The sequence below is a fragment of the Staurois parvus genome, unplaced genomic scaffold, assembly GCF_062004578.1.
Source record: "Staurois parvus isolate SC_StPar_1 unplaced genomic scaffold, SC_StPar_1.0 ptg000402l, whole genome shotgun sequence".
Lineage (NCBI taxonomy): Eukaryota > Metazoa > Chordata > Amphibia > Anura > Ranidae > Staurois > Staurois parvus.
The window spans coordinates 8,362,250-8,388,485 of NW_028318198.1; the positions used below are offsets into that span (position 1 = coordinate 8,362,250).

The 26,236-nt window shown below is 40.4% G+C and overlaps 2 pseudogenes; one reads left to right on the forward strand and one right to left on the reverse strand.

Moving 5' to 3' along the window:
* The first annotated feature begins 297 nt into the window (after positions 1 to 297).
* On the forward strand, positions 298 to 1,891 carry LOC149455157 (uncharacterized; annotated as a pseudogene).
* Positions 1,892 to 2,981: 1,090 nt separating this feature from the next.
* Positions 2,982 to 4,056, reverse strand: LOC149455158 (uncharacterized; annotated as a pseudogene).
* Between the last annotated feature and the right edge of the window lie 22,180 nt (positions 4,057 to 26,236).

Sequence of the window (26,236 nt, forward strand, 5' to 3'; positions counted from 1 at the left end):
CTGGGTGGAGGTGGGGGCGGAGAGAGTAGAGTTGAAAGTGGAGAAGAGCCGGCGAGGATTGTAGGAGAGGGTATTGATGAGGGTCAGAAAGTAGGCTTGTTTGGCAGCGTGGAGGGAGGAGGTGTAGGTGTGGAAGGCAGATTTATAGCGGGTGAACGCTAGTTGGAATCTGGTTTTACGCCATAGTCGCTCCAGAGCACGACTGCTCCGTTTGAGAGTTTTGGTATGATTAGACTGCCAGGTCTGGAGAAGTCTAGGCGCTAGCAAAGGGAGGTTAGGAGCAACGGTGGCCCGTGATCTCATGAGGCCATTATAGCATTGGTGCATGACCAACCAGAGATATGGGACCCTGAATGCCCAGGATACTCTGACAGAGACATGAAGAGGCTGAAATGGGAGGAAGTGTGCTGATTTCTGACTCCAAACTGGGAAAATATGTCAGCAAGTGAACAGAAGAACTGCGGGGAGTGAATCGGTTGATGTGTGAGGTGCATATACATGGGATCATTTGCTCATAGCAACCATATCTGAAAAATAGCAAATGCATTTTCCTATGATAATTGTTTGATATGGTGTCATATGGCTGTTTTGAAAGTCAGCAGCTACAGTTTTTGTAGCTGCTGACTTTTATTTTACAGTTTAACTGAAACTCTGCTTTAAAATGTTCCAATGGAATACATTGTAGGAAAGGAGATTTCTACAAGATGGAGGTCTCTGCGTGACTGCTACAGGAAGGAACTCCATGAAGAGAAGTCTGCAGAGAGAAGTGGAGCACCTTCAACACGCCATCGGCCTAACCCCCATGCAGGGGCCTTGTCATTTTTTAGGCACACCACAGAGATGTGAACATAAGTTTATGTAATATTTTTTGCATCCAAGAAACTGTCTAATTTTAACTACCCTATTATTTGCTCTATGGATAGCATTGCCTGCTGTAAACATCTGCAACACTCACTATTTCCGTATAGTATTCCTACTATCCTGGAGGCATTTGACCTCTATTTTAAATGTTCCATCAGCTATTGCTAGAGTGCAATCCTGTAGTTTAGGCTATACCTAATTATAATAAGAAAAATGTAAACACTGAAAAAACTACATGGTTTGTAGAGAAATTACACATGAATCTTGACCATCAAAGTTGTATGCTATTATGTTTACCTAGAACTGTCTCAAGCGTACCTGCAATAAGGTGTGCAAGTATTTCATCAGACAATGGGACGGAAGGTGAAGCAAACCAAGATATAAATGCAGAGACAGTTTCTTCTGAGGAAAATCAACCACCTACTCAATCACCTGTGGTATGTTTCTTTCAAAAATGTCACAATTGTCATGTCACAATCACTTTTGGTGTTGTTGACATATTTGTAGAAAAGCATAATCTGTATTCTCATTAAATTTACAGGAAAATATAGATAAGAGAGTCCAGTCAAGTTCCACCACCCATTGAACACGTCGTGCTCGGCATGAGCCTCCTATTGAAGATATTTTGATCACCTACTTGAAGAATTGAAAAACCAATGGCAAGCTCCTGCCTCACAAGTTGCTGATGAATTCTTGAATATCTCAGACCCCGTTGTGATGTTTTGCAGAATGTTACTGTCTGAAATCAGAGAGGTCCCTCCTGATAAGTGTACTGAAGTTAAAAGGGATCTATATGCTGATATATGTTCATAGTTTGTGCTTGCAAAGAACAACGCCCATTTCCTAGATTTCAACCCTGGGCATTGGGTTTTAATACACCTAGTGGCTCTAAATCACTGCCCGGCCATCATTGTTACAACACTACACCTGCCGTGAGCCATCCTTACTCAGGACCCCTACCAATGTACACACCTTCTAATCCAAGTTTTCAAGAATGCATGAGCAGCCAAACCCATGTCGTTCACTCTGATCTTTATCCTCCCAATCTAATTCACCCATAGATGTTGACAGGGAACATAGCCGTTCTTCCACACCTTCCCCTTACCCAGTTTCTGAACACTTGTAGTTTTTGATTGATTCTAATTTGTTATTTATATGCCTGTTTTATTTTTATATTGTGGTTAATCTGACTGATAACTTTGCTGTAAGCAACTAATCCAATGTCCTACTCATTGTCTTTATTGTATCCCCTCCAAAGACAGGTATTCATCATGGCATAATCAAAGTGCTTCAATTTAGCATTTCAACATCCCCTTTGTGTCCTCTAGTCAAATGCCATCTTGTCTGCACACATCTGGCAAAACCACAATATGTCCAAATAAGATGAATGACAGTATACTTTTCACTATTTACAAATACTGTTGAATCTAGCCAAACAAATTCCTGATTTTTTGCAAATGAGAGGTTACCAACACTAAATCACCACAGGCAGTTTATGATACATTTGCAATTGATGGATGCCTGTGCCTGATAACACTCAGCAGGATGTTGGACATACTTTGCAGTTTGATTGTGCGTATCAGAACTCAAAGTTCTTAAAAATAAATTGTGTTTTCAAGCAATACATGTGGCCACTGTAAGCACTGTAAGTATACTGCGCTCGCAACCCTTCTGTATGAAACAAAATATGTTTTTGCCTGGGAATACTTGAACTTTTTGAGATTTCTGCAAGGGATATTTATGACTCATCACACTTGCAATACTGAGTCAAAAAAGAGTTGTATGCTTTAAACTAAAAAGCTTTCACACTATTCCAAAGGGAATTTTTGTTGTATTATACATGCCAGCATGTGTGTTCAGGCTTTTGTATTTTTAAGACCTAAGGTCTTCTGTCTTTGTTTCTTTGTTGTGTTACTAGTTTACATAAAGCATACAAAAAATAAATCCAAAATAATTGGGCAAAGGTGTTGACTTTTTTAAAATGTTATCAAACTGTTAAAACGTGTATGCTATCTATAACAATGTAACAGAATGTACAAATGGTAAAACATTTAAAATGCTACAGCAGTGGTAGTAACAATTGAACAAAAAAAAGAAAAAAATATTTTTCAACCAAAAGATTAGATATAGTTAATTTGCCATGGAACCTGTCCTTCATCGGTAAGGAAGTAGTCCGCAAAATGGTCACGTATTTGTAAGTCATGATTACTGGGACAAGTGCCAGCCTGATGACCTTGGGGTTCATTTGGAATCTGTTCTGGCGAATCACTGGACACATTCTTCTTTATCCTCAAAAAGTTCTGCAGAGCACAGCACGCCAAAACTACGTTGACTGCGTGGTCACCACATGCCATTTTGATGTCCAGATTCCAAAAGCACTCTCCACCGTTTGGTGTGCTCTAATCAGTTGATAATTAAATATGCGTTTCCTGGAATCTGAGCCATGCTTCGTGTGGGGCCTAAGGAGGTAGGTGGTTAATGCAAATGCCTCATCTGCTACAACCACTAGAGGCAGATCCGGCCCAGCAGTGCCAGGCAGAGGCCTTGATTGTGGCACGTCAAATTCCCCATATTGGAAACTCTGATCCATCACAGAATTATGGAAAATTCTAGAATCTCCAGAACTTCCATAGGCACCAACATCCACAGCTATAAATTTCATATTTGCATCACTGAGTCCTAGCAGAACAATTGAGAAATATGTTTCGTAGTTGAAGAAGCGGGAACCAGAATTAGGTGGCTTGATAACACGGACATGTTTCCAATCTAATGCCCCGATGCAATTTGGGAAGTTAGTTTTCTCCCAAAACTCATCAGCTATTTCTTCCCACAGACTGGCTGTTGGTTCTGGCATTACTGAGTTCTTCAGTTCTTCCCACAGGGCAAGACAAGGGTCATGCACAACTGTTGACACAGTTGAGATCCCGATTAAAAAATGATGGTGTAGGGAGGTGCCAAGGTATCTGCAATACAATATTGAAAATATTTGATAAAAATATAAAAAAATGGAAGATAAAAAATTACACATAAATTCAAGCATCCATTCAACATATAGAAAACCTATCTTAAAGTAACTGACAGCTGTTCTTCTGCACTAATGCCTCGTCTCATGTTGGTGTGCATTCGGCTCAGACGTCCTCTTACAGGGTATATTATCTAATCGAAAGTTGCCACCGACATCCTGGTAAAATTGTAGAGCTTGTCTGGGTGAGTGCACATTTCTCCAAACATAAGAGAAAAGTAACCAATAGATGAGCGCTGGGAGGTCAAGGGATGTACCCAGTAGAGACATATCCTCCGCTGAATCAGATCCATCTGTTTCCTCCTTTTCATCCTCAGCAGCAAAATAAACACTGCAATCAAATTACTTCTGTAACCCATGATCACACTTCAGCAAAGGTCGAAGTGCGCTCAATGACGGAAGAAGCAGACACCGAACACACTGAACAAAGACACAGGAAATGGGAGGGCACAAATGCATTATGGGTAGTCAAGGGACCAAAAAACTATTTAGTTGCTATAGAAATTGCAATGTACAGCCGCAAGCGTTTCTTGTGCCTTGAGTCTGGAATTCAAACATGCTTTTACCTATGGCAGAACAACCACCCGTGTGAAAGGAGCTTTATCTTGGTCAAGTATGTTGTCTTTCCTGTCAGCTGATACAATGTTGTTGTGTATGCTGTGTCCTCAGGATGACCTGCTAGGTGGACGGGTATCAGAGGCAGGGGTTAACATCGGTGGCCACATTTTCCCACCAAACCTCTGGGATCCACCACTCCCTGCAGGTCATGCCATATAAATAGGGTGTCTCCTGGCCCCCAAGGAGAGTCCCCTGAAGGAAGTCTTGCTGAATTACTGCCAAAATGTAGGCTGGTATGCTGCTGGGCTAAGCCCCAGCCTGGGGCTAGTCAGGGGTTCCCTGAGGGAATGGGAACCTGGGGACTTACTGCACTTTAGGGTACCAAGGATGGACTGATTGCATTTTAAGGATTACTGGCAATTATGGATTATATGGATTCTGTGCTACCTTTTTTATTTATTTATTTGAGGAACTTTTTTAGCACTGTCAATTTATGCAGCGCTTTTCACATATACATTGAACATGCACATCAGTCCCTAACCCTCAAGGAGTGTACAATTTAAGGTCGCTAACTTACATTCATACATACATACACATATTAGGGCCAATTTAGACAGGGTCCAAATAACTTACCAGCATGTCTTTGGAGCGTGGGAGGAAACTGGAGCACCCAGAGGAAACCCACGCAAGCACAGGGAGAACATGCAAACTCCATGCAGGAGGCTCCATGGTCGGGAATCGAACCCATGACCCATTTACTGCAAGGCAGACGTGCTAACCATGTGGATTATTTGTCTAAATGGACACTTGTCTCTAAAGGACTATGGACTTGATGCTACTTTCATTAACTTATGGACACTAGAGCACCTTTGTACAGGATTTCAGGTGAAGAGTTGCCTTATAAGAACTGTTCCTGTTCATTTGCACATCTTCAGTAAAGACTGCTTGTGTTCCTTTAAAGGCCTTATCTGAATTATCTTGCTAAGTGGTGCATTGCATGGTGTATCTAAAGAACAGGGCTTGTAACTAGGAAAATGTAGGCTAGAGGAGATACAGTACATTTTAGTTCATCATTAGTTTGCTGTCCAGTGTAGGACACCCATGCATGTACCATTGCTTAACCTGTTATCGGCAGTGCTTTCTTCACACTGTGACAGCAACTGTATTTACTCCATGATCTGCTGTGTCATTGGACAAGCTGATTACGTGGTAAAAGGCCGCTGTGATTGGCCTTTTACCTCATCACATGATCAGCTGTGTCCTTAGGACACAGGCAATCACTGAGATTGCCGGGTGCGTGCCGCTGGGAGCACACAGGAGTGCACATTCTGGGAGGATGTCATATGATGCCCTCCCAGAACTGGGTAACCATGCTGTAGCCGTCATTCGGCTATAGCATAGTTACCAAGTGGCTAAAGCAGCCAACCATTCAGGGAATAGGTGACTTGGCATTGGGTCACAATTTCTCTGGTAATGAAAGGATGTTGTGCTTGTCCCCTTAACTAGTCCCCCCCACCCCATTTTGGGACTGGACCTGGGGCACAGAGTACCTAGGGACATAGCCTGGAGGTGACGGGAGAGATGTGGAGGGGTCCCCTGAGAGAGAGAGAGAGAGCGCGCATGTATTTACAGAGTATGGTTATTTTCTTGGATCCACTAGTAACTGTAGACATGTCACTGGGAGTGAGATGACAGGTATTGATGGGTTGGTGGATGCAGGTGCAGGCTCTGCGGTACCTGTTCCTCAATGCTGCTCACCTGGGAGTTGGTGTTCTCTACTGTAGTAGTGTTTGGGCTGCTTAGTGTTAAGCAAGTTAGCCTTGTGTTGCTAGTGGGTTAACTGTACTCATCGCAACTCGCTTCTAAGACTGGAGTTATAATGCTGATCTTCACATGACTGCAAACTCCTTACTAGAACCTAGTCAGTTAGCGAGTGTAGTTCTAGTGTCCCTCCCTAGGGTGCCTAAGCCCTACCTACATGCACCAGTGGAGTTAAAGGATACAGGTGCAGGTGCTCTAAAGAGTACCTTGTATGGTTTCTACCTCTTAATTTGAGGCAATGTTAAGAAGTGCTTTGTTATGCATTTCCATGCTAGCCAACCATTTTAGGTCTTTTGTCTAGTCTCAACCAGAAGAGTCCTTCATTACCACCATGCGCCCATGCCACTGAGCCAAGAGCTGCAGAAAAAAAAACATGACAGAGAACATGCTGTTTAGCTGTCCTAAATATTGAGTAACTATAATTCTGGGAGGGAAAAAAATAAAGTTAGGAAATTTAATAAAATGCAGGAAGGATGCTAATGGATATAATATAATCTTGGAGAAATGCTGAAGTAATATAATATAACGCATATTATGTAGCACTGGGGGAACTCTGATATATTGTTTTTGGGCATATGAATGTAATGCTACAGAACAGAACATTATATAATGTTGGAAGATAAATATACATCATAATCTGTATTGTATAATGTTACGATGCCATGCTATGATGCTGTAGAACACATACAGTATATTACTAGGCTGGCTGAGTAATAATAACAATGGCCTGGGGATATGATATTCTACTACTGGCTGGGCCACAATAACATTATAATTGTAGAACGAGATCAGAAGCCTTGTAATGCCACCGACTTTGCAGAGCCACAAGGGGTTATTATGAGGCTGATGCTGGGAACTGTATTTACTAAAGTGAGATCTGCCATGTGGGCACAGTTGTACACTAAAATGAAAATTCACTTGCCATTGAATTGAGTCTTAAACCAACATTCAAGCCTTACTCATACCCACAAACCGTTGCAGCACACTTTGAGCGCAACTATTTCAACCTTTTTCAAAGACCCAAATTACACCTCTAAATGGGTATGATCACTTTGTATGCCTAGCGTCTCACTCGCCCTAAATACATCTGTGACCAGGGCAGAAACTTCCCTTAAAGCAGTATTAAACCCAAAAGCAAACATTTATTATATTGCAGCTTACCAGTTCTTAGATGTGATTGCCTTTTTTAGGCCTTCACTCTTCTATTTTCATCTGGTGATCCAGCCAACAAGTCTGTTGCTTTTCAAAAGCACAAACTCTCCAGAAGAATAAGTTTATTAGAGACAATCCATTTACCACTGGGAGGGGTGAATAAAATGATCAGCTTTCATTTATGCATGTACTGTAAAACCTTCATCCGAAAAAGGAAAAAAGTTTACTGTAAATGATTATAAAGTGTGTGTTGGAGTCTGGCTTCAATTTGTTATTGTATTAAAATCTGCTAATACATTTAAGACTCCCCTCCCCCTAGTTTTACAATGCTGTTAACACAGGAGATCTGTTACTGGCCAGATTGCCATGTGAAAACAGAGAGGAACCCCCCCCCCCCAAAAAAAAAAGAAGAGAGAAAACCGATGCAGCTATTACCTCTAGTGATTGGTAAGCTGCAATACATTACAATTTTGGTTTGGGGTTTAATACTGCTTTAATTTGTTTTCCATTTTTTTTCTGCACTTCACTAGGTTTTACTTCCAACGTCCTATGTCAAATAACTATGATCTCAAAAACAAACCAAGCAAGATTTACTAGTGAAATCAGGAAAGATGGAGGAAAATTAAGTCTACTGTATATTTGGCTCTCTATAAATCTCTATAAATAAATGTACAATTTCTGACATATGAACAAGTGGTGCCAAACTGAAACTAAAAGGCATTCTTGGCATTCAATGCACACAAGCCCACACTTGTCTATAAAGCCAAGTTTAACTAAATCTAGTAGCTCAGTGATACTATCACTTACTCAATGCAGTACAAATGGCCAGAGATATAGAAAACAGGCTGTAGTGAATTGTGCTATTTATGACTGTAATAATTGTGTTAACAGGGCTAACATAGTCTAAGAAGCCCAGGGAGCTCACATCAAGCCACAGCTGCTCTGCCATGGAATTCAGCAACAGTTTTATATAATGAAAAAGTTGCCAGATTGGCAGTCCAAGTCTGTGAACAAGTACTATGGCTCTTTAATTCTGGCAATATTTAAAGATAATTAAACATTGAAAATTAGTCATTAACATGTATAAAGGGAGACCTGGATATCTACTCAGGGCTTCAGTCTTGTATCTAAGCAATGCCTACAGGTGTATTCAAAACCAAGAACAATGGAATGTATTGCAGCCTACCAATCCTTAAATGTGGTGACTCTACATGCGTTTTTTTGTTTTTTTTTGTACATGGTGATCCTTCATGTAATGCACTTCTTGTCCTAGGATGACAACGCTTATTCACTGTACTGCATCTATGGAGGGGTGGCATTGTCACTGTAATACAGAAAGAGCCATAGGATCACTACCCTCCTAATCCTCATCTCCATGACATAGGGAGAGAGGTGTTTTGTAGTCCACAGACTGTGTATACTGAGCAGGGCTGATAAAAGCATTTGGGGTTTCAGTGATGCATTGGAAGAAGTATGGAGTTCACTGTACTCAACATACTTTTCTGTACTTGCAGCATTTTTATGGGGAAATTAATATGTATTGCAGAAATGTACCAATCAGCATAGCTTCTATTCATGGTCCTCAGGCATATATTTGCTGGTTCATAGCTAGATTAGACCCTCAGGAGAGTTACTTGCTTTCCATTGCCAACTATTTAAAATACTGATTTTGGCACATAAGGGTTTTGACTTACCTCTTCTTCTCATGTTTCATACCTCTCGTTCCCACCCTTCATGGCCAAATGCAATTAATAGTAACACCACAGTGCACTACATGGCAGAAAATCAGTATTGACATTGACAGAGACAATCCTGCCCAGGGGTAAACTGACAACTCATGGGGCCCCCGGGCAATTGGGGATCATAGGGCCCCTGTGTCCTTGCCCACATTCAAAACACACCCAAAAAAAGCCTATAAAAAAAGATATCAGGGGCATTTTATAGGGCCCCCTACTGACCCCGGGTCTATGGGCAGTGCCCGAGTGCTGGAATGGTCAGTCCGCCCCTGCTCCTGCCTTACAGTGTTTACATCATTGGCTAAGGGTACAAACAGCAAAATTTTCTGAGGCTGTTAGACTGCTTGTGTCACTTTCCCGGTAAGGTCTGTGCAGAGCTACTCATGTTCCTTCTCCATTGTGTACATTAAATTTCAGCTCCTAAACCGAAAAAAAAGTAATCCTCTCAATGCTTGCAATTATCACAGACTGAAGCAAACATAAACATTATAACTGACTTCTCTTTCTTGCTTGCAGATATGGTGATCCAAAATTAATTACATTATAGGTGTACAAGTGGTGACCACATTTTCTCAAGTTTGTGACAAACTGAGAAAAAACTTTGACAAATTTGAGATTCCTAATAACACAATAAAAACAACCCTAAGAGATGTTATAGTCCATCCTTCTGGTTTACATATGCAATTCAAATACAATTAATCCAGTACATAAAAATAGGACCGAGATCTTTTTTCGATGGCTTAGAATGCATTATCCTAAGAGTGACTGTATTACCCAGGATGTGTATCGCCTGTGCAGGCTCTTCAATAAGGCGAGCAAATCTTTTAGTATTTAAAACTGGAACATAAGTTTTGGGGATTTGTAGGTGTGCAGGTAGAAGTGGAAGAAGCTGTAGATTGTCATCATCACTATGGTATTTTTTCTGGAAGAGCAGAAAGACGGTTACGTTGCTTCCACACCTTATGGATTCAGCCGACACCCATGTAGTGGACATGCCAGTAATGCTAACATGATGCTAGTGGTGACTATCAAATTGCAGTGGGGTGAAGAATGCGAATGCCTCAGACAGCAAGTACAGTACGATTCAAAATAGAAAGCAGAATCTTTTGTACACATATTATTAATTATTGCCATAAATGCTGTGAATGTCTTTCACTCAGCAAAACTAATTTGAGCGAAATCTACTCCTACCTGCATGTTTATTTCATACAAACTGATCTTTAGATAATGACTGTGAGCAGGGGCGGACTGACCATTTGGAAACTCGGGTACTGCCTGAGGGCCCAGGGTCAGTAGGGGGCCCCATGAGATGCCCCTGGTACCTTTTTCATAGGCTTTTTTGAGTTTGGGCAAGGACACAGAGGCCCTATGATCCCCTATTGCTCGGGGGCCCCATGAGTTATCAGTCCGCCCCTGACTGTGAGTTCCATTTTTGGCAAACAGCAAGCTTAAAAGATAAGTGTACTACATTGTGAGACATTAAGGGGATGATTTACTAAAGGCAAATCGAGTGTGCACTTTCCAAGTGTAGTTGCACCCATTTTCCCCAGAGCTTAAAGTGTTACTAAACCATAACCCTGTATTCACTATATCCAGTCTTTCACTGTACACAGAACATGGAGGTGCAATTATTTTAGTAAATAAAAACTGCTAAATACCTTTTTCCATCAGCAGTATATAGCAGACTTGTGATTTCTATTTAATCTTGTAGGATGAGTTTTCATTCCCCTCTGAGTGTCCTGTGAGGCTGCATGACCCCTCTGTCTGGACAGCGCTGATTGGCCATGTGCTGATCACATGCAAAACATGCAAACAAATAAATAAAACTCTCTAATAAACGACAAACAGAGCATGTGCAGACTTGGCACTGCTGCTCTGTTCTATGGCAGATGTATAGGGGAGAGTAGAAGAAGAGGAGGATCAGAGAAGACAGGATCAAAGAGCCTTTTTACACAATGCAGATGATTAACCCTTTAGGTGTTACACAATGAGTATAACAAGTATGCTTTACTGCAGATACAGACTGATTTTACTGTTGTGGGTTTAGTAACACTTTAATAAATGTGGTGAAGTTCTCCTTACTTCGATTATCTATTCACGTGCAAGCAAAAATGCTGTTTTTTAATTTATTTTATTTGCACCTGATTGGGTATTCTTTACATGAGGTTTCCCAACATTCACTAAGATCTGGAGAAAATGAGTGCAACTGCACTTGCAAAGTTAACAGTTTATTTGCCTTTAGTAAATTAACCCCTAAAACTATTTCTGGCAAACAATTAAAGGATAAGTTCACCTTTTGACCAAAAATAATAAATGCACTTTAGTGAGTCAGGCAGCAACTGCATCATTTGGAACATGTTACATGTTTCACCCTAAAAACAGGGGGGAACATCCCAAAGGTGAAATTATATTTTAAATATACAGACTGAATAAATAAGAGACAGCAGTTTACCCATCAAAACGTCTGTCCATTTTGTCCCTTTTCAATCCATTACAGAAATGTTTACAGCATGCACATACAGCACAGCTAGTTGAGTGACACCATATACAGCTATGGAATACAGGGGTGTCCTCTCTCCTTCCCCAGCTTGGTCATTGTACAGTGAAGCAACAGCAAACGTCTGATGAAGTCATCCCTATGATCACCCTACTCTCCTCCTATGAGCATTTTCCATATCAATACATTTGCTCCCCTCTTCGAGTGCTGCCATATAGATGATTGCAAGAGGCTGAAACCAAATCCAATTCATGTACTTACACTAGTGAAATAAAATATATATTTAATGATTTATTAACATCTAGCTACAGTATATTTACTGTATCTGTGTCTTTATATCTGCCTGGAGTTTAGGTTTAGATCCAATATAGCCATGTGATACCAACAGGGGTAGAAATCGAGCCTCTTCCAGATTCTCCCTGCTTATAATCCTCTTAACACCCCTGGCTGTTTTCCCGAGTGTAGCTTGGGGTTAACTTTCAGTACCAAAAGTGGTAACCCCGAGCTACACTCAGGATTACCCTGCAGCGTTGCTCAGGGATTCCCTTCAGCACTTACCTTGTCCTGTGCTCCGACGATGTCCCCCCTGCAGCGTCCCCGGCCAATGCCGGCATCAGTTTTTTGTCATTTTGGATAGAGTAAGGGAAGATTATAACTCTGTCATCTTTTTTGTTTTTGTTTTTTTTTAATGCCATCTGTATCCTATTGTGGAGATATGCTTTCACTTCTTGTCGCATAGCCAAAACAGGAATTGAGAGGAAATCTCTGCAAATCAGGAGAATCCATTGGGGCCGTCCAGGTCACCAGAACTAGTGTCTGCATTGGTAGATTTCCCTTCTATTACTGCTCTGGGGACAGTCAAAAATGTAGGAATTTATTTTACTTTCGCTTTCAATTATAACAGTAAAAAGGACAAATAGAAAGGGTGAATTTCCCTAAAGGGTGTGCAGACAGAAATAAAAACATGACTGGTTTTGAATCCATCTCCACTCTGTTCGAAACTAAAAAAAAGGTTTTGTTTTTAGTTAAACTTTAAATGTAGACAAGTATAATAGTATTAACACCACAGAAATGGAAAACAGCCAGGTATACTGATATGAAAAATAAACCGCCTAAAAATAATTAGTTAAAATAATGGATAATCGTGATTTTAATTTATAAAGAATTTGAAAGGTTATGGTTATATCTTACATCATTAAATTTCCTTTTTTTTCATAATTTGCAACTTGAATGTTAATTTATGCAAAACACTTTAGAACAATTGCATTGGTTAATGACTTCTAGATACATGATCAAAATTACAAATTTCTAGGGCACTGTGATTCATTGTGGTTGAGTACCTGGGCTACTTCTACAATTATCATCCAATAATTGATTATTTAATTCTCATAAATAGGAATATCTTGAAAATCTACACTGCTAGCAGTCCTTCGAGACCATCATTGACAACTACTAGAGCAGTCTGTACGTAAAGCAGACAGCTCAGGGAAAATGAGTGCCTCCCAGTATGTTAAATATAGTATACAAGCAGCTTGTGAGTTAGTGAAATTCAGTTTTCTTCTTTTTTTTTTTTGTTAAACTACAAACTTCACCTGTCCCAGAAATAATGAGCTTACCATTTCCTCTTCCAGAATCAGCAACTGCATTTGGATAAGTAAAAAAAAAATCCTGAATGTGGTGCAAAATAATTTCAATAATGCGAGGCAGAAAAACAACTAATTCTGTCATTACAGGTGGTACACAGAAATGTCCTTCTCTCCTCGTCTTGCTTTTTCTATATGAAAGAGATTTTTGACATGTTGAAACCTTACTTGAGATTCAGCACTTGCAGGCATTAACCCATCTGGAACCACATGTTTGCAGAAAATGAGTTAATTAAGTGGCTATGAATGCCTTCTCACATGAAAACATAATAAATAAACTACACATTTTCATATGTGAGAGGCTGAGCTAGTCCTAAAATAGTAAACAAGCTGACATGGCCCATTTTTTCATCATCAAGATGTAATGGAGGTTTAGGTGTTTATACTGATGATCCCTTGACCCTGCAATCATTTTCTATTGACTGGTAAAATATTACTGCCAAATAGCACAGCTCCATAAGTCTCTGTGATGTAAACACTGTGTACAGGAGAAATGATGTACCACAAAGTGACTGCTAATGAATTTCAATCTGTCTTAAGAAGGAAGGAAATGATTCTGGTTGAGGTTTGGTATCCTGATGAAGGGCTTGGCATGCAGTAAGTACCTTGAGTTCATAGTTAATACATAATTAAACAGTATAAAAATAACCCAGGTGATCCATACTAGCATAAACATGTGGCTGGACTATAAATATAAGGCTTAAAGAACACCACACATAACATTAAAAGAATAAAACAGTGACAAACAAAGGGCAAAAGTTAACAGTAACTAATAAGAGTTAAAGCAGAACTTTACCAATAACAACTTGATAAAAAATAATGTTCTTTAGCAAGGAACATGCATTCCATATTAATAATGATGTTACCAAAATTAGTGTGGACTGTATATTGCCTCCAGCATTGTACCTGTTTCTTCTTGCTGGAGGCTGACATTTTTCTGAAGCCCAGAGCACCTGAACAGCAGGAAATCTTTAGGTTGTCAGCAGATTGGTCTCTATAGTTGTGGCACAGTGCTGAAAAATAGAGAGCCACTGAGCGTGTGCAGAGCAGGATGAGACAGTGTAGTTCTGGATTTTAAACAGTATAGGCACTTATTTTTAACCACTTGAGCTCTGGAAGATTTTATCCCCTTTGTGGCCAGACCCTTTTTTTATATTTAGCACTGCACTACTTTAACTGGTGAATGTGTGGTCATGCAATTCTGTACCCAACTAAAATGTTATGTCATTTGTTTTCAAACAAAAAGAGCTTTCTTTTGGTGGTATTTGATCACCACTGGGTTTTTATTTTTTATAACATAAAAAAAGGCTGAAACTTTTGAAAAATATAATTTTTTACTTTCTGTTATAAAACATATCCAATACAAAAATTTTAAAAAATCAAATGTCTTCATAAGTTTAGAGCAAAGCGTATTCTTCTACAAAATCCCAATAAGTATATATTAATTGGTTTGCGTGAAAGCTATAGCATCTACAAATGATGGTACAACATAAATACTGGAATTGTTTTTTATACTAGTAATGGTAGTGATCAGCGACTTATAGTGGAACTGTGATAGTGTGGTTGGCAATCTGATACTACCTGATGCTGGATGGGACGTAACTGCCACTAACATCACCAGTGACATTATTACAGTAATCAGTGCTAATAATATACATTGTCACTGAACTAATGACACTGGCTGGGAAGGGGATAACATTTAGGGGTAATCAAAGGGTTAAGTGTGTGCCTAACAATGTTAACTGTGTGTACTGTATGCTGTTTTTACCTGTTTTTAATCCCTGCTTTGCAGCGGCACCTTGCTGCTGTCTGTAGAGAGCCGTGTGTTGGTAAACAACATGGGCTCCCTTCTTCAGCCAGTTCAGTGGGGAAATGGACACTGCTCAACTGACCTTAGGAGTCAGATGTATGGGATGGTCTCAGCCACCACACTGGCCACCCCCTCTGACACGTATCGCCCAGCTTGATCACAGGGGTTGAGAAGTGTCCATTTCCCCACTGAATTGGCTGATGCTGGAATCACTTCTGGACACCTGCTCCCTTTGCTCCCTCCTTTTATCTGCCGGTGGGGTGACTCCTTTTCCCATCTCCAGCTTGGAGCAGCGCAGTAAGGTATTTCTACGGAGCTCCTTTCTGTCATTCACTCAGCTGATCAGAGGTTTGTGCTGTAGTGAATGACAGTACAGCTGGGGAGGTGGACACACCCTACCCTACCCAGAAATCCAAGATCACGTACATGGATACTGCATGGGCAGGTCAGCATGTGGTGAAAGTTTTACATAGCTATACCTGCAAAAAAATCCAGCCTGAAGTGATCTAGCAGTACTTTGTTTTCTAAAATTAATTCCACTTTAAATGTTTACTAATCTGTCTAAAGTGGAATGTGAAGGGATGCTATAGAACATTCTACAAGAAAAATATTTAATCTAAGTACTCCCTTGTGTACATTTATTTATTTTTTATTTCCGGTACCACTAAGCATTGGTACGTGCATGGTATGTAACTATTAATTGGGTCTCCCAATCCTAATAACAGCTTTGTATGGTTTGTGATAACTAAAAATGCTTCTATTTATAAATTATTTACCATCACAATTGCTGTCTGGCATATGATGCAAGCAAACAGCTTGAAGACAAATGTCCAACAAATATTCAAAGTACAATAAATACTTTATCAACTCAAATTTTTTAAAATTTGCATTTTATTTTTTTTTTACAAAATGTTTATATGGTATTCTGAATGTACGTTGACAGATATACCCTCTGAGCCTGTGATAAATAATCGCCTCTATATATTTACTGAATATTACAGCATACTGCAATGTGTACATTGCTGACACTTGTCCTGCCTTATTAAACATTGTTATAGAACTATACTACACAACAAGGCAATGGAAAATAACATTTCTCCCTTTGCTGCTCAACAGTAGAACTGTGTTAATGAAAAAATAACCCTGACTATTTCTTGGGTGTATGTGTTTGTGTTTTAGGTTAATAACGGTACAGTGATAAATCTGATAGAGATGCTAGCATAACTGTTGCTGTTGGTAGCATGTCTAGGATTGTTGGAGGAGAGGACACAAACATACACAAATCATGTACATTTTAAATAAAATGATTGTATATTGGCTGTAGATTGTTGCCTTATGGTATCTTGCATGGTACTTACTCCGCTCTAAACCTGAATGAGTATCTTAAAGAGTCATTCATGACAATGTGACAGTGTCTGTAAGAAGGATCCCTCTACTAACCTATTGATACCGTCTTTCACAACCTCCCCCTACCATGCCTATCTTTATTCCAACCAAAATACCCCAGCACAAGGTAATTTGTTCCAGCTGAGACAGCGCCATACCTCATGAGTCACGGAGAAATAAAGAAGACCATGTTTTCAGTGAACTCTTTATGATCCAGAAAAAAACTAAAAGATCACTTTCAGGTAGACCCAATTAACCCATCTATTTTGGAATATAACAAGCAGGACAGCCAATAGCACAAAATTAATATCAGGATGAAAATGCAAGCAGGCTGTGTTATGGAATTTCTTGCAGATTCATGTATGGCTGAAGTCTGCCCAAGGCCATTGGTATTGTAAGGCATGTGTGGACTTGTGCATGGGGCAGCACTAAAGTATAATATTTAAAGTGAAAAAAAGTGCAGCGCTAACAATAAAATGTGAAAAAAATGTAGGTGAAATAGAAATAATTTATAATATAATAATGAAAGTTCATAAAGCTCCTCATAATTTCAGATAACTCCGTACACCACTTCTTCAAGGTATAAGTGAAAGGCAAAATACAGATGAAGTGCGCACTCACCGGACGCGCAAAAGAATTGCGCAATGTGTAAGAAAATGGAGGTCTGCCAATGGGTCTCTCTCAGGATTGGAATGGAATCGACCCAGAAGAAATGTATGTCATCGGGGATATTCAATAGGAGGTCCCCTTTAAGGACTCGGGTGCAGCCTCTTCAATGTGGTAAGGTGATCACCAGTGGGAGCTCTGGGGGATTAAGCGCTCAGCATAGAGAAGCTGGATTGAAGTAATGGCCGCCGGACCCCTTGCAGGCTCCTCCAAAATGCATTTCGTACGCGTGCACGGCTTAAGTTGGGGTTGCCAACTGAAGACGTACACGCATACGAAACGCGTTTTCAATTCCATTCCAATCCTGAGAGGGACCCATTGGCAGACCTCCATTTTCTTATGCATTGCGCAATTCTTTTGCGCGTCCGGTGAGTGCGCACTTCATCTTTATTTTGCCTCTCACCTATACCTTGAAGTTCTGAGTTATCTGAAATTATGAGGAGCTTTATGAACTTTTATTATTATATTATAAATTATTTATATTTCACCTACATTTTTTCACATTTTATTGTTAGTGCTGCACTTTTTTTCACTTTATATGTCTTTTAGAAGGTTTATGATTTCCTTTATGGTGCATAGTTGCTGATTTCTATTGAGCGCTCACTGAGTTGTCTATTCTTCTAAAGTATAATATTTGTTTGCATTTTGTATTTTACCCTTTGTCTACTCTGATAATCTCTGATAAATCCACCAGCATGACTTAAAGCGCATCTAAACCCAAAAGCAAAAATAAAATACATTGCAGCCTACCAATCCTTAATTTTGGGGTTTATTAGTTTTCTTTTTTAGGCTTTTTTTCCCTTCATTTTTATGTGTTGATCCTGCAAGTAAGTCTGTTTGTGACAGCTAGGTCACTGTGCTGGGAGAGTGCAGTGAGCACACTCTGAGCACAGAAAACTCAGTGTATGGGTGTTAATGACCACCATTCCTGTTGCTGCAAATATGTATTATGTGGTCAGCAAGAGGTTAAAACATGTTATCTGGAGTTTGGGTTTAATTTATTAGCCAAATTAATCTAAATTTGCTAGTGCATCTAACATTACCCTCTCCACAGGCAGATCACAAATGTTGTTGTTCAAGGGTAGTTCCAGTGCTTCTCTGCAGACTTCAGACAATCTAAGACAAGAAATGTTTTGCTTGTCAGATTACCAGGTGAAAACAAAGAAAAAAATGCCTAAAAAAATTAAAACTAATGCAGCCACCACATTTAAGGTTTGGTAAACCGCAATATATTACAATTATGTTTTGGGGTTTAGGTATGCTTTAAGGGGTTGATTTGCAGGGGTTTGTGAAATGATTTTCACGACTCACTGCAGATGAAATAGCATTCATCTATCTCCTCGTTTACTGCAGGTTCTTGATTGTTGGACTGACTATGCATATAGAACAGTCTGCTCTCAATAACATGTTCTTGTTTTAACTTTTGCATTAATAATCACATGGCATGCTTGATGTATAAGCAATGGAGTCTTGTGACTGTGTTATCATTTACTTCTGCCTATGGCATTACAAATCTATTTGCAAACAGAAAAGTAAACATATATGCATTTCAGCTGTGAATTTGGCCGTTAGTGTTCACTTCAAACATCCAATCAAATGAAGAAACTATATTTTCAGATTTCATGCAAATGATAAGTTGTTTGAAGTTAACACTGGATTTCTTCATCTCCACTACACACTTAATTAAAAAAAAAGGAACGTATGTCACAATAATCACAAATTAGTAATGATTATTAGGATACCATACAACTTAACAACTCAACAATAAATTAATTATAGGTCAACATGCTTTTAAAATAAATTTAAAATTTCCATTTAATTATTTTATCTTAATCTATGATCAAGTGTATTGTGCTATAGGCTACAATTGATAGCAAGGGGTTAAAAGCCCTTTTTCATTTCTACAGAGTCTGCAATAAAATAATGTACAAGTCATTAATATTTCAATTTGTAAAGACTTTTCCGATCAATAAAACCTCCATTTGTTACTCAGTCAATCAGATATATAAGTATTTCTTTTTTGTTACAGGCAGAGTTAAACGCTCGTTTGAACAGATTCTACAAACATGTCAGTGATGGTCCCAAAGGAATATCACATCTCCATTTCAGTAGAGTTTTCAAATTTTTTGCCTAAAGGCTTTATCCCTCTGACTTTTTGGCCACTGGCATTAAATGAGCATGAAACAAAATGTTTTTCTCATGAATCCCAGGAAATTGTTTCTTTCACGTTTTATAGTTTAATGTATAAAAGTTATGTTTAATGTAACTGCAAAAGCTATTTATAACAGAGAAAAAGCAATTTAGGAAATGCAGTGAATCTAGCATTGGGTTTGAGCTGTTTTAAGCTGGTTTGATGGAAAAAGACACAGGTTGTTTTGTAATGGGATGCCATTTTGTGTTAAAGAGGAGGGTAATACAGAGAAGACTTAGGATGTTGTGCCTAAAGCCCAACTCCTGTCAAAAGTACTTGTCTCAAATTTTTATTGTCACATGTGAACCCATTGGGAAGATATCATATTACTTCCTCTCCTGTTGACAGCAAGACAAGAAATAAGTAAGAGTAAGGGTAAGAGTAAGGGTTCTGTTTTCTGCCTAGTAAAGAAATTACTTATTACTTCCTGTTCTGACTGGGACAAAAAGACAGTCCACATAAGACCTCGTGCTGAGCTCCACCGCTAGTAATAACAGGCAGGTGAGCCACAGTTTTGACGCCCCTCGTTCCAGCCCCAACCACCTAAAACAATGCATCACAATCATGGCAAATTTAATTCTGCTTGTCAAGATGACAGGTGGCTCTGCCCTATCACATCAGTTGGGTCAGGCTGCAACCACTAGCCAGGTGCTAGACGTATGGTTGTAATGTGTTAGCTCCATTCAGAATTGCCCCCTGAACAACTCAAAGCCACTGGTTAGCTGCCCTCTGAAAAGCAGTCCACAGCAAAAACCCTTTTCAGAGGCAGCTCTAGTGAGAACTTAGGTTTAAGTTTTCCTAATGCAATCTCAGGCTGTCTTCTTAGAGGGGCATTAAAGTCTACGGAAGTGTCTCATTAATGTTTATATATATGGGAGAAATCAAAACTCCCCATTTTAAAGTCAATCTCTAGGCAAACAGGTATTTTACTAAGGACACACACACACATATATATATATATATATATATATATATATATATATATATACACAAAAATAGAGAGAGAGCAATCAATCAGAAGTGTGACACACTGTTAAGTGTATCCTGTGGCAAAACCTAAATACAGTAGACAATTTGCAGGAGAGCAGCAGAGTGGGGAGAAGCTTTATGATTGCTACATTGCCATGTTAAAGGCTCACAGTAGTCTTCTTTACTGTGATAGGAAATTAGGAACCAAGGATCAGGTAGGTGCTAAAAAAGGAAGAGGCTGATGACAATAGGCTGTTGGAATGGAGTAAACCTAGGAGTACAGAAGAGAAGCAGCAGAGTGTAGAAAAGATGTCATGAAAGTGAAGGGGGGCCATTATGGAGAGATTGGCATAGTCCAGCAGCTTGAACATCACAGTGGGGTTGATTTACTAAAACTGAAGTTTGCAAAATCTGGTGCAGCTCTACATAGAAACCAGTTTCCAGCGTTGTCAAAGCTTAATTGAACAAGCTGAAGATAGAAGCTGATTAGCTACCATGCACAGCTGCACCAAATTTTGCACTCTCCAGTTTTAGTAAATCAACCCCATTGTGTGTCTGTGTTGACTCCCTCTGCTGCACCATTGAAATTTTATTGTCCATAAACCCACCTACGGTAGTGATAGATGTATCATCCCATGGGGATCATGATCTACCAACGTAGGTAGGTTACAGTCTCTGTACCCACTAAACTGACAAAGAAGTAGTCTTAAAGGATAAGTTCACCTTTCTCCCCATGTTACATGACTCAGGAATAAACTTACATTTGCATTCTTGTCATGATCCTTGTGTGTACCTTCTGTTGAATTTGCTTGTTTTCAAAAACAGCACCTCATCGCTCTCTGCCATCAGCCCTATGCTAAGATTACATTTCCCATCTGCCACCGCGGCAGATGAGTCTTCCGAGCATGTTCCCTCCTCCTTTCCTCCAAGCAATCACAGACTCTGTGCTCTCAGCTGTCTTCCTTCCTCCCTCTCACTTTCCCAAACCATGGCAAAGTGACAGCAACAAAATGAGAACAGACTGGAGAGGTTTTTCTCTGGTCTGTGTCTTAAAAGAAAATATATTTTCTTCCAAACCAAGTCAAATTACAGTACAAGCAGGGGCGGACTGAAAATTAATGGGGCCCCGGGCAATAGGGAATCATGTGGCCCCTGTGTCCTTGCCCAAACTCAAAAAAGCCTATGAAAAAGGTACCAGGGGCATTTCATGGGGCGCTCTACTGACCCCGGGCCCTCGGGCAGAGCCCGAGTTTCCAAATGGTCAGTCCGCCCCTGAGTACAAGCATACACATTCATGTGAAACTCATATATATATATATATATATATATATATATATACATATACATACATACATACACACAAACACTATATTGCCAAAAGTATTGGGACACCCCTCCAAATCGTTAGGTTCAGGTGTTTCAATCACCTCCATGGCCACAGGTATATAAAATCAAGCAGCTAGGCATTCAGACTGCTTCTACAAACATTTGTGAAAGAATGGGTCACTCTCAGGAGCTCAGTGAATTCAAGCATGGCAGATTGCCACCTGTGCATTAAGTCCATCCGTGAAATTTCCTTGCTACTAAATATAGTATATATATACATACATACATACATACATATATATATATATATATATATATTTATATACACATATACACACAGTATATATATATCTTCCATGCTAATCCCCCCTCAGGTGTTCTTTTTTTGTCCTCGCTCACCTCAGACACTCATTGAAGAGACACAAGTTGTGAAAGTGTGACCTCTGCCCAGCATCAGCCTTTCCTGGGTGGGAGACCCCCTGTTTAGGTGCAAGGCTCCTATATGGTGGGTGCCCTGAGTGCTCAGGCAAAAGGGCTGTTAGCAGCATAAACTGCTCCAGATTGTGACTGGCAGGTGTTGAGGTGATTACCTTTCTCCCTCTTCTTTCTATTTCATCCATTATGGCTGGACTGTCTGGGGCTTGCTGTCCTCCTTCTCACTCGTGGCTCACAGGGGAGGGAAAATTGCTAACCAGAGCCCTCTGGCAGCGTCAAATCAGTTGGAACTTACGGCGATGGTGGAGGCTCTTCAAACTTTCCGCCTGCTGCTTCAAGGAAGAGCAGTGAAGATTTTCTCAGACAACAAAACAGCAGTAGCCTATGAGGCCCGTCAAGGGGGCACAAACAGCTTGAACCTACTGAGGATCACAGCTCCAATTTTTCCCTGTGCAAAACATCATCTTACATCCATAACAGCGGCATATCTTCCCGGGTCCCAGAATACCATACCAGATTCTCTAAGTTGGAAATTCTTCAACCACAACGAGTGGTCGCTCAGTCTGAGTTATCTGCAGCCAATCTTCAGCCAATGGGGGATACCAGTGATAAATTTGATGGCCTCAGCTGTAAACAACAGGCTTCCTCGATACTTCTTGGAGATCCGCAAGATCTGAGCCAGGATGTCCTTTCAAACCCCTGAAGCTTTTGTCTAGTGTACTTATTCCTTCCCATCTCTCTAATTCTTCGGGTGTTACTGAAGATACAGCGGGAGAAGGTCTAGGCAATAGTAATTCTTCCATTTCGGCCAAGAAGGCCCTGGTTACCTTTAGTATGGAGAATGAGGCTAGAAGATCCAATTCCCCTACCACATCAGGCAGATTTGTTGATGCAGAATGGGAAAAGACACCCATACATCAGGAGACTCAATCTAATGGCTTGGAGATTGAAAGGAGACGGTTGAAAGAAATGTGTATTTCAGACAGAGTCATTGACACCTTGTTACGCTCGAGGAAACAGTCTACAAATTCCAGATACCAGCGTGTTTGGGGTGCATTTCGTGAATTTGCCTTGACGAATGGCTGGGATCCTATCTCTCTATCAATCTCCAATGTGTTGGACTTCTTCCAAAAGGGCCTGGATAAGGGTCTGGCATATAATTCCTTGAAAGTCCAAGTATCGGCCTTAGCAGCTCTGACCCAAAAAAGATGGGCATTACATTCTTTGGTGATTTGCTTTTTGAAGGCCGCAATGAGAATCCATCCTCCAGTGAAGACCTACTTCCCAAAGTAGGATTTTACCCTGGTCTTTAAAGCTTTATTGGGATCTCCTTTTGACCCTCCATCGGCCTGTTCAATGTATTATCTTACTTTAAGAATGATTTTCCTAATAGCTGTTTCCTCAGCAAGAAGAGTCTCGGAGTTGTGTGCCTTCTCGGTGAAGGAATTGTACTGCTTGGTCTTTCCAGAGAGAGTGGTTCTCAGGCCAGTACCTTCTTTTCTTCCCATAGTGTCCACGTCTTTCCACTTGAATTGCGAGTCTGTATTTACATCCTTTATTCCTGAGGAAACAGAAGAATGGAAAAAGCTGGATCTAGTTTCATCTCTTACAGTCTACCTAGAGCACACCAAACATGTCAGAAAAGTGAATAATTTCATTGTCTACCCTTCAAGCCCAAGAAGAGGGCAGGCTATGCCTCCTAGGGTTCTCTCAGCCTACATCGTTAGGACTATACAATCGGCTTATAACCTTTCTCCTCCAGAAGAAGTAAGAGCTCATTCAACCAGGGGCATGGCAGCGTCATGGGTTTCTTATTCAAAGGTCTCGGCAGAGGTTTGCTAGGCAGCTAGTTGGAGCACTACGAATACTTTCATGTGCCATTACAGGATGGATGTATCTTTGAGGGATTCTGATGCTTTGGGCTGCAGTTATTTCTTCAGTTGTGAACCATTAAATGTCTGTGTGTTTAGTAGTACTTTTCTGGTCCCAGTCTCATTTTTTTTGTTGTTTTCCCTCCCATCTGGGCCTTGCCATTGCTAGTTACGTCCTATAGTAGGCTGATGTGAGGAGGTCCAGGAATACGGAAAATTGTTATCATACTTACCATAATTTTCCTTTCCTGGACCCTGCTTGTGATGGAACACCTGAAGGGGGGATTAGTTAAGAATTATGGGCAAGTTATGGGTTGTCCTGAGAGGTCAGCAAGGCAGAGCTGGCCCATAGTAGACTGATGTGAGGAGGGTCTAGGAAAGGAAAATTATGGCAAGTATGATAACAATTTTCCGTTTTATATATATATACAGTTGTGTTCAAAATAATAGCAGTCAGACATCACTAACCTGATCAATCACTGTTTTTGGTAGAAATGATATTTCTACATAGCAAATAATTTACTAGCAGGTGTAGTAGAGTAATAGAAATCCAACAGACCCAACAGTCATGACATGCATGCTGCTGATTCTGTGTAATTGAATCACTAATTGAAATGGGCATGTTCAAAATAACAGCAGTGTGGAGGTCTATTTGTTAGGTCATTCATTCTTTGAAAAACAGATGGCAATTATTGTCCTTATTTAAAGAAGGAAGGCAGCAAATGTTGTACTATGCTGGTTACAGTGCATTTCTCTCTTAAATTCTGAGGAAAATGGGTCGTTCCAGACATTGTTCAGAAGAACAGCGTACCTTGATTAAAAAGTTGATTGGAGAGGGGAAAACATATAAAGAAGTGCAGAAAATGATAGGCTGCTCAGCTAAAATGATCGCAAATGTTTTAAAATGGCAACCAAAACCTGAAAGACGTGGAAGAAAGCGAAAAACTACCATTCGAATGGATAGAAGAATAACCAAAATGGCAAGGACTCAGCTAACAATCAGCTCCAGGAAGATCAAAGAAGTTCTAAAGTTACCTATGAGTACTGTTACAATTAGAAGACTCCTATGTGAAGCCAAGCTATCTGCAAGAAGCCCCCGCAAAGTCCCACTGTTGAAAAAAAGACATGTGCTGAAGAGGTTACAATTTGCCAAAGAGCACATTGACTGGCCTAAAGAGAAATGACGCAACATTTTGTGGACTTATGAAAGTAAGATTGTTCTTTTTGGGTCTAGTGGCCGGAGACAGTTTGTCAGATGACCCCCAAACACTGAATTCAAGCCACAGTACACTGTGAAGACAGTGAAGCATGGTTGCGCAAGCATCATGATATGGGGATGTTTCTCATACTATGGTGTTGGGCCTATTTATCGTATACCAGGGATCATGGATCAGTTTGAATACAATGCAGCCGCAAGTAAACGCACATAAATGCACATAATCACAGTTAAACACAATGTACAAATGCAAGTGATCTCTGCCAGGAGTGTTGGAATTTCAAAATAAAAACAATGCATTTACAAGTGGCAGAACAACCGCCTGTGTGAGAGATGTAAACAAATCAGGGAAAGTTGTTACATTGTAACAAATGATGGTCAACAATCATCAGTGTTGATACGCACACAGAGTCAGAGAACACATCACTGGAGAGCTGGAGAAAGTACAGAGAAGGGCAACCAAACTGATAAGAGGCATGGAGGAGCTCAGCTATGAGGAAAGATTAGAGGAACTGAATTTATTCTCTCTTGAGAAGAGGAGATTAAGGGGGGATATGATCAACATGTATAAATACATCAGTGGTTCATATAGTGAACTCGGTGTAGAGCTATTCACCCTGAGGGCATCACAGAGGACAAGGGGGCACTCTTAACCTCTGGAGGAAAACAGATTTAATCTCCAAACATGGAAAGGTTTCTTCACAGTGAGAGCTGTGAAAATGTGGAATAGACTCCCTCAAGTTTGTTCTGGCCAGCTTAGTGGATTGCTTTAACTAGCTGCCGACCGCAGATAGCCGAATGACGGCTGCACTGCTGCCGGCCAGTTCTGGGTGGACGTCATATGACGTCCTCCCAGAACGCACTCTCCTGCGCGCCCCAGGGGGCGCGCACCCGGCGCGCAGGAGAGCGCCGGGTACGGACACAGCTGATCACGTGATGTGGTAAAAGGTCAATCACAGCGGCCTTTTACCACGTGATCAGCGGTGTCCAATGACGCGCTGATCAGAGGAAAATGCAAGTGCCGGTTCTCGGCTGCACTTTCCTCACGCTGTCAGATCGTGAGGAAAGTACTGCAG